This window comes from Rhipicephalus sanguineus, chromosome 1, assembly GCF_013339695.2.
Source record: "Rhipicephalus sanguineus isolate Rsan-2018 chromosome 1, BIME_Rsan_1.4, whole genome shotgun sequence".
NCBI lineage: Eukaryota > Metazoa > Arthropoda > Arachnida > Ixodida > Ixodidae > Rhipicephalus > Rhipicephalus sanguineus.
The window spans coordinates 176,382,982-176,391,965 of record NC_051176.1 but is presented as its reverse complement, the minus strand read 5'-3'; the positions used below and the strand labels follow the sequence as shown (position 1 = coordinate 176,391,965).

The 8,984-nt window shown below is 46.9% G+C and overlaps 2 non-coding genes across 2 annotated transcripts; both read right to left on the bottom strand.

Moving 5' to 3' along the window:
- Positions 1–5,987: 5,987 nt before the first annotated feature.
- On the bottom strand, positions 5,988–6,060 carry Trnat-agu (transfer RNA threonine (anticodon AGU)). The gene has a single exon. It is a non-coding gene; the product is annotated as a tRNA-Thr (tRNA).
- A 377-nt stretch (positions 6,061–6,437) lies between these two features.
- Trnat-agu (transfer RNA threonine (anticodon AGU)) lies at positions 6,438–6,510 on the bottom strand. Its single transcript has one exon. It is a non-coding gene; the product is annotated as a tRNA-Thr (tRNA).
- Positions 6,511–8,984: the final 2,474 nt, after the last annotated feature.

Below are 8,984 nucleotides of genomic sequence, written 5' to 3'. Positions count from 1 at the left end.
GAAAAAATACCGCATTAGCCGTAGTATTACAACAGAAAATGCACAGTGTCTTTGCTGTCGCGAACATTCGAAGTAATTTGCGGTCGTTGATCGCGGATAAAAAAATGTGTCACGAATACGACTGTTTAGCTGGTCGTGCATAAAATACTGAATTTTAGCGAATGCCAGCAGCTAAGTTTGAGGCACCGACGAAGGATATGAAAAAGCATCCTGGTTTGGCACTGCGAGAAGGGGAGACATTATGAATGGTGGATATATGTTTCCGATTCTTCTCTGTTGCCAACTGAGGAATATATTTCACTGTTTATGTCTCGCATAGTCACCCGAAGACAGCGTTACTACTTCGTCTTTCAAGGAACACGTCGATCGCGGTGTGCGGAGTCTTTACGAGCGTAGCCTGTCAACCGCGATGGTACACCGATTACGGTACTCGGCTGCTGACCGAAGTTCCCTAGTTCGATCCCAGCCGCGGCGGTCGCATTTTGATGGAGGCGGCGTGCTAGAGACCCGTGTACTCTACAATGTCAGTGCATGTTAAATAACACCACATTGCCGAAATTTGTGGAGCTCTGCTACGGCGTCCCTCATAATTATAACGTGGTTTCAGCACGTAAAACCCTATATATTCTCATTGTTAACAAGCGTAGCTTTCGCACAGAGAGAGAAAGACTGCAAACGCACGTAGGTGTTAAAAAAAAACGGGCCAACTCACGGCGTGGATGAACTCAAGACGATGAACTCAAAACGAACTCAATACTTCGTCGGCACGGCGTCATTAGCCAGAGCCGCCTTTCGTGATGTGCTCACAAGAACGTGCCCATTGTACACTACTTCCCACGTCTTCGTTATGTACCTCGGCTCGAAGTGCTTCTCGCACACGTAATCAGTCGACTGCAGCACGCGGTCCTTGCGCGGAATCGCATGGCGCCAAACATTCAGGCGTTCCGCATCTCAGGGTGCAGAAAAATCGACTTTTCAGTGCAGGTCTTGTACACAGAGTTGCACCGCGGCACAAAACACTTTTTGCCCATTTCACGGCTTTCTCACTCGAATAGCATGACCTGCCATCGCACAACAAGAATTAAACGAGGAAGCAATGTGGCCACAACTGCTTCGTCACCGTGGCTTGGTCAGAAGAGAGGCCGGCGCGCGCCGCTGTGAGCCCCTTGACTGCTCCTGCCACCTCGCGGCGTGACGGCGCGGAGGAACCGAAGTTGGACGCAGCGAGCGCACGGCGCCGGTGCTGCGTCGTTCCACCTGTACTTCTAACACCATGGTTATGGTGCTCGACTGCTGACCCGAAGGTCGCGGGATCGAATCCCGGTCGCGGCTCCCGCATTTTCGATAGAGGCGAAAATGCTCGAGGCCCGTGTACTTAGATTTAGGTGCACGTTAAAGAACCCCAGGTGGTCGAAATTTCCGGAGCCCTCCACTACGGCGTCCCTCATAATCATGTCGTGGCTTTGGGACGTTAAACCCACACCACTCTTCTCGACGCACATTCGCACAAGTTTTCTTCGCACTTACAGCAGTATGATCTTATCGCACTAAAATATTATACGAAACGTCACGGTGACGATGGGGGTGAAAAGTTGCAGGGTGTGCCATGATTGCTACGGCAATAAATTTTCTCTTTACAAGAACGGAAGAACGACTTTGCATAGGGTAACAAGTAAGACTGCGAGTGTTTCGCTCGTACTCCAGTAAGTGTTTAGCTCGACCTCGTACCAGCCTAGCTCACTTTCTTTAAGGCTGACGACACTGGGACGTTTAAACAGTACACATCAGTTATAGCAGTGCTGGAGTCGTGGCAGTGGTCGTGGTGAGGATATTGCTGCAGGCATGGTTAGCTTGGCAGGCCTGGTGGGCGTTTACTTCCCCAGCACGTCTCCTTGCACGTCGCATATTTCACCGTGCCTCTCTTAATCCGCATCCTCTCTCGGAAAGGCCAGGGCAATACGAGGCACTTCTTCACAGGGATTAGCTCGGCAGACCTGGACGGTATTTACTCCTATCCTGACTTCTACTTACTTTTTTTTGTTTCTTTCCTTGTCCTCAGTTTCCGCCACAAATCTTTCGTTAAGCTATGCACCAACTCACCCAACGTTGTACTCTGCCACTTCTTTGCGCATTACCCTCGATCGCTCTAGGAACGCGCAAGTCTTAAGTCTAATATTAGACAGATTTAGAACAACGTTTGTAACCTAATGTAGCTTAAGCGCAAGCACTTTTGCAGGACCTTGCGGCACGCGTCCGTTCAAGACCTTCACTTAAACCCACCGGATCGCGAGCATAAATACGACGCTAATTAGAGGCAAAACCCGCTTCCCGTGCCAGACATAACCAAGCCAATACGATCCATTGACGACCATCCTGTCGTTTCCATGCGGACGTGTGTCGTTCGGCTTATGGATACCTGCATCGTTAAAAAGTCTTTCTATTTCTCAGTTACAGGTGATTAATGATAGCAAGGACTTAATAGTTACGAGGATTTAGGCTGAAGCAGGAGCCATTGGTGTTATGGCAACGCTACGTTTTTCTTCCTTTTTTTTCTTTTTTTTTCGTTTTTACCGTACGTAAGCATTACATACGTTAAACTGGTCATATAGCGGAGGTTCATATAGCTTACGCAAGAAGAGAAACCCAATAAAGTACGGAGCGTGCATAGTGAGGACAACGTTATTTCATTACGTATATAATTTGTCTACGTTTACTTATAAATGCTATTCTAAAACTGTCAAATGTAACGGTGAACTATACGAGAAGTGCGACGGGAAACCGGTAACCTTAGATACAGTAAAACCTCGGTGATTCGAATCTCACGGGATCACCAAAAATACATTTTCGTACATTTTCATTTATTCTTCTTCAGGGCCGCAGCAAAGTCACAAATAGCTCTGAATGATTACCAGTGATGTTTTTAGACGTCAACAATCATACCTACACTCTTATATGCATGGCCCGTGCGCGCGTGTGTAATTATTGAACCAGGTGCGTTGTGAACCGCGACAGCTAGTAGCCCCTTCCAAATCTTATTATGCTTTTCCGCATGACACCTCAGTGCTGCGGTGAAAGTGACTTAAGGAGTGCTTTGACGCGATAGATGAAGACTAGAAAATTTTACAACCGCGGTCCTACGTTATTATTTTCTGATCGCGGTGGTGTTAGGGATGGTTTTCGAGAGATTTACGGCCGTGCCCGCACAAGTGCGCCCCCAACAGTCGTGCATGTTGACGTTTTGAGGCCTAGCTCCTTCGCCAAGACCGTCCTTGTCTTCTTTGGGTCCTCGTACACCTTTCATAGGGTGTCTGATGCACGAGGACATCGCTTGCATGGAAGACATGGCTTGTGATCTAAACGCGAAGGCACACGGAGGCGCATTAGGGCCTCCAAGATTCACGCACACAACCTCGGAGGCTACGACGCGTCACTGTAGCTTTACTCTGATTACTGTGTAAGAAAAGTACTTTTCTTACACCGTGATTCTGACCAATTGGCGGCGCGGCGCGCATGCCCGCGCTCGCGCTTCTGCGCCCGCACGTGCTTGGCGCGTCTTCCGCGACAGCGCGGACAGCACTTCTTCTTACCTATGCGGTAGCGTACGTTCGTATCAAACGTCGCAGGGTGACAATCTGTTCGAAACAACAGTACTCCATTACATTGCAGGCCAATGGGCCTTGGCCGGTACCAAAGAAAAATTCGTATCACCCCGAAATTTGTATGATCTGTGAATGTATTACCGAGGTTTCACTGTATACCATTGCGTCGCTTTTATGTTCGAACCGCCGTACTTTCCTCTGGCGCTTATTTTTTTTTAAATTAAGGGTCTCGTGGAAGTTCTATTGAACGATGACAACAACGTTTCCGAGTTGCATTTTATATTGTAGCTGTAAATTTCGGCCGGTTTTTAACGAAGCTCAAGCCACTACACAACATATCTACTCCCACGAACATGATTCTATTCAGGTAACGTATTGTTGGAAACCGAATTTGGGTACCTTGAACGAGAAGCCGCAAGGAAATTTAAAGCGACAGTGTTACCGCCTGCGATTGAAGGATCGCGCCTTGCGTATTTTCCAAAAACTTCACCTATTTTTAGAAGACGACTTCTCTTCTCACTCCTGTTCTGTGTTCGTAAAAGAAAACGTCGCAGCGTATTCCTGTCATGTCCCTGTCAGCCACATCCGATGGTAGCTTCAACACAGCGAAGTAGGCGCTGTACGAAAACGTGTTAGAAAAAGAAACAAACAAAAAAACATCTAGCCTGCGGTACAAGGTTGTGTACGTGTATATGGAAGGGGGACCTATACCGTCGCTCCTGTTTTTTCTCTTATTATTTTTTTTTTGTATTACGATTCGCAGAAAAACAATAATAACCTTATAGGATATATGAAGCAAGCATCCCGCACTGTCGCTTGCCCACTCTCTGGTTTGGACATCTATGAAATAAAAAGCACGAAGCACGAAGTGTGGTTTTCGCTTACGAGTGGTTAGCCCGCTTATTGAGCTTGCCGAGAAAATAAAGCGAGCGCGTGGAGAAAGTTTGAGGCGATTGTTTGTACGCATTTTTACCATTTTATTTCACTTCTGTACTGCAGTTGCGAAGGACGCATCTTATCATTATTTTTCGCTTCCCTCGCTCATCCTCATGAACAGTCTCCTAATAGAGTTGAGGCTTGAAAAGGCCGTTAATCTGCCGGACAAACAATAAAGTTCTTTCATCCATTGAAAAGGAAGGTAGGAGTGAACAAAGCCGCGAATTGGGGAACACATGGTTGCGAGATGCAGCATTGTAATCGGAAGCGCTCCATCTCCCTGTTTTCAGATAACTAAGGGAAGTAAACGCAACAGAAGAAAGCTAGCTCGCGATCTGCTGGCTACCTAAATATCGGTTCAAGATCCGAGCTCGTGCGCTCTTGTAAGCTTAGTTATAAGAATAATAATAATGGCTTTATTTTCCACCAATACAAAGCTGATGGCCGGCGTGAGAATAAAAGCGACTATCCGCTTGACGACGTTTCACCCCCCTACAGGCCCGTAGCGGCGGGGGGGGGGGGGGGGGCGAGCCCCCCTCCCCCTGCCGAAATTCTTATGTTGGGGGAGGGGGTGTTTTACCGAGAATAAATAATGAAAATAGGTGCTTTTCTAAAATAGTCAGGGCCTTCAGCAAGTGTCCCGTCCCTTCCCCCCCCCCCCCCTACCCCCGAAAATAATTCCTGGCTGCGGGCCTGCGCCACTATACACGTGAGGCAAAGGCGGTGACGGCAACAGAACACAAGATGAGGTGCAGATACACAACAACAACCAAAATAGGAATTACATAAGTTTCAAACACACTGTAGACTGCGGTGTTGGCAAGAAAACACGATACAATAAACGTACATACAAGCACAGATCAAAAGTCTGAATACATAAACTACAAATACACTGAATTAATGAGAACTAACACACAATAATGCCAAGGAAAGTATAGGGGATGTTTCTAGTAGTAAATGTAAGGTAAATGTGAAGAAAGAAAAGTGGACGAAAAGATAACTTGCCGCGGGCAGGGACCGAACCTGCGACCTTCGAATAACGCGTCCGATGCTCTACCAACTGAGCTACCGTGGCGGCCATCCCCCCGTCCACTTTATAGGGTATATATGTACATTTAAACGTGGGAGCGTCAGTCAGCGCCCCCAGTAGCCATGACGGCGAGTGTGGAACACTCTTTTTGCCTGTTGGCGTCACGTAGCACGTGAACTTATTACGAGCGGGCAGCTGACCAATAATCCCTCGCATACTTCCTCAAAGCATCAAGTCTGCCAGAACGAGACCCTTGCTATGAATGAAGGAAAGAAGTGTTAATTTTTAAGGGCTCGTTTTCTTTGTTATACACAATATTAATGAGAACTAACAGACAATAATGCCAAGGAAAGTATAGGGGATGTTTCTAGTAGTAAATGTAAGGTAAATGTGAAGAAAGAAAAGTGGACGAAAAGATAGCTTGCCGCGGGCAGGGACCGAACCTGCGACCTTCGAATAACTCGTCCGATGCTCTACAAACTGAGCTACCGCGGCGGCCATCCCCCCGTCCACTTTATAGGGTATATATGTACATTTAAACGTGGGAGCGTTAGTCAGCGCCCCCAGTAGCCATGACGGCGAGTGTGGAACACTCTTTTTGCCTGTTGGCGTCACGTAGCACGTGAACTTATTACGAGCGGGCAGCTGACCAATAATCCCTCGTATACTTCCTGAAAGCATCAAGTCTGCCAGAACGAGACCCTTGCTATGAATGAAGGAAAGAAGTGTTAATTTTTAAGGGCTCGTTTTCTTTGTTATACACAATATTAATGAGAACTAACAGACAATAATGCCAAGGAAAGTATAGGGGATGTTTCTAGTAGTAAATGTAAGGTAAATGTGAAGAAAGAAAAGTGGACGAAAAGATAGCTTGCCGCGGGCAGGGACCGAACCTGCGACCTTCGAATAACTCGTCCGATGCTCTACCAACTGAGCTACCGCGGCGGCCATCCCCCCGTCCACTTTATAGGGTATATATGTACATTTAAACGTGGGAGCGTCAGTCAGCGCCCCCAGTAGCCATGACGGCGAGTGTGGAACACTCTTTTTGCCTGTTGGCGTCACGTAGCACGTGAACTTATTACGAGCGGGCAGCTGACCAATAATCCCTCGCATACTTCCTGAAAGCATCAAGTCTGCCAGAACGAGACCCTTGCTATGAATGAAGGAAAGAAGTGTTAATTTTTAAGGGCTCGTTTTCTTTGTTATACACAATATTAATGAGAACTAACAGACAATAATGCCAAGGAAAGTATAGGGGATGTTTCTAGTAGTAAATGTAAGGTAAATGTGAAGAAAGAAAAGTGGACGAAAAGATAGCTTGCCGCGGGCAGGGAGCGAACCTGCGAACTTTCTTCACATTTACCTTACATTTACTACTAGAAACATCCCCTATACTTTCCTTGGCATTATTGTCTGTTAGTTCTCATTAATATTGTGTATAACAAAGAAAACGAGCCCTTAAAAATTAACACTTCTTTCCTTCATTCATAGCAAGGGTCTCGTTCTGGCAGACTTGATGCTTTCAGGAAGTATGCGAGGGATTATTGGTCAGCTGCCCGCTCGTAATAAGTTCACGTGCTACGTGACGCCAACAGGCAAAAAGAGTGTTCCACACTCGCCGTCATGGCTACTGGGGGCGCTGACTGACGCTCCCACGTTTAAATGTACATATATACCCTATAAAGTGGACGGGGGGATGGCCGCCGCGGTAGCTCAGTTGGTAGGGCATCGGACGCGTTATTCGAAGGTCGCAGGTTCGGTCCCTGCCCGCGGCAAGCTATCTTTTCGTCCACTTTTCTTTCTTCACATTTACCTTACATTTACTACTAGAAACATCCCCTATACTTTCCTTGGCATTATTGTCTGTTAGTTCTCATTAATATTGTGTATAACAAAGAAAACGAGCCCTTAAAAATTAACACTTCTTTCCTTCATTCATAGCAAGGGTCTCGTTCTGGCAGACTTGATGCTTTCAGGAAGTATGCGAGGGATTATTGGTCAGCTGCCCGCTCGTAATAAGTTCACGCGCTACGTGACGCCAACAGGCAAAAAGAGTGTTCCACACTCGCCGTCATGGCTACTGGGGGCGCTGACTGACGCTCCCACGTTTAAATATACATATATACCCTATAAAGTGGACGGGGGGATGGCCGCCGCGGTAGCTCAGTTGGTAGAGCATCGGACGCGTTATTCGAAGGTCGCAGGTTTGGTCCCTGCCCGCGGCAAGCTATCTTTTCGTCCACTTTTCTTTCTTCACATTTACCTTACATTTACTACTAGAAACATCCCCTATACTTTCCTTGGTATTATTGTCTGTTAGTTCTCATTAATATTGTGTATAATAAAGAAAACGAGCCCTTAAAAATTAACACTTCTTTCCTAAATACACTGAATACAAGACAGCGCGAGAAGGAATATAGGAAACGTTAACTAGACTACGTCCAGTTTGCTACCCTGCATGGGGAGAGGAATAGAGGAGCAAAGAGAGAGAGAAGTAAAATCACATTTCACAAAATATAAGCATTGCAGTAGTGGTGGTGTTTGTTATTTTTAGGCACGCAACTTGAAGAATTCTTAAATGTCAGGAGAGTTAATAAGATAACAGCGGAATATAGAAAGTGCAATATCTGTTATAGGTTTATTTCATTGTTTTTATTTTAGCATGAGATCATATCTGCTACAGCAAGCGATGACGAAAAGCAACCTCATGAAAAGAGAACAAAAAAGTCACAGTTTCACCACAACGGCGAAGCAATGAATGCGATAGCAATACATTGTATTGTTATACGAAGTGAGGCTGGCAGCTAACTGTTTTGTATCCGATCTCGCGTAACTACTAAACGCTGGTGTAAGAGAATACGGCCTCTCCAGGGAGAGATGTTCTCCGCATAATCACTTCGCGTTGAGAGCGCAGCACGTAGAACGGTATACGAGCCGCCCGCTGTGATGGCTGTCGAGATATCGCACATGCCAGCGATCGCGACCGCGCCCTTAGATTCAAAGTTCAAAGTTGCTGCTCGCGCGACACCTCCCCCTCCTCGCGACTTTTCATGGTCGTTAAAGACGGGCGGGCGTTTCCTGTCTGCTTCGACGGCAGGCCTCCCGAGCGGGGTGATGTTATCGAATGTACCCTCCGAGCGACGGAAATGGGCCGGCTCGTTTGATCTCTGCTTCGGCCGCGTTCGTCGCCCCCGTTGGCGCGCTTTTACCCGCGGTAGAACATACGATGCGCGGGGGGATCTTATCAATTTGGACTTCATACAGGAGGGACATGACGGCGACGACAACGGCGACGGCAAAAAACCGGCGAGAATGTTCATATAATTGCTATCGCAAAAAAAGAAGAGACGCAGGGAAAAGCAGAAAGGTGTAGCTATAGACGCGAGTCCAATCATTCACAGACATTGCGCAGCGAA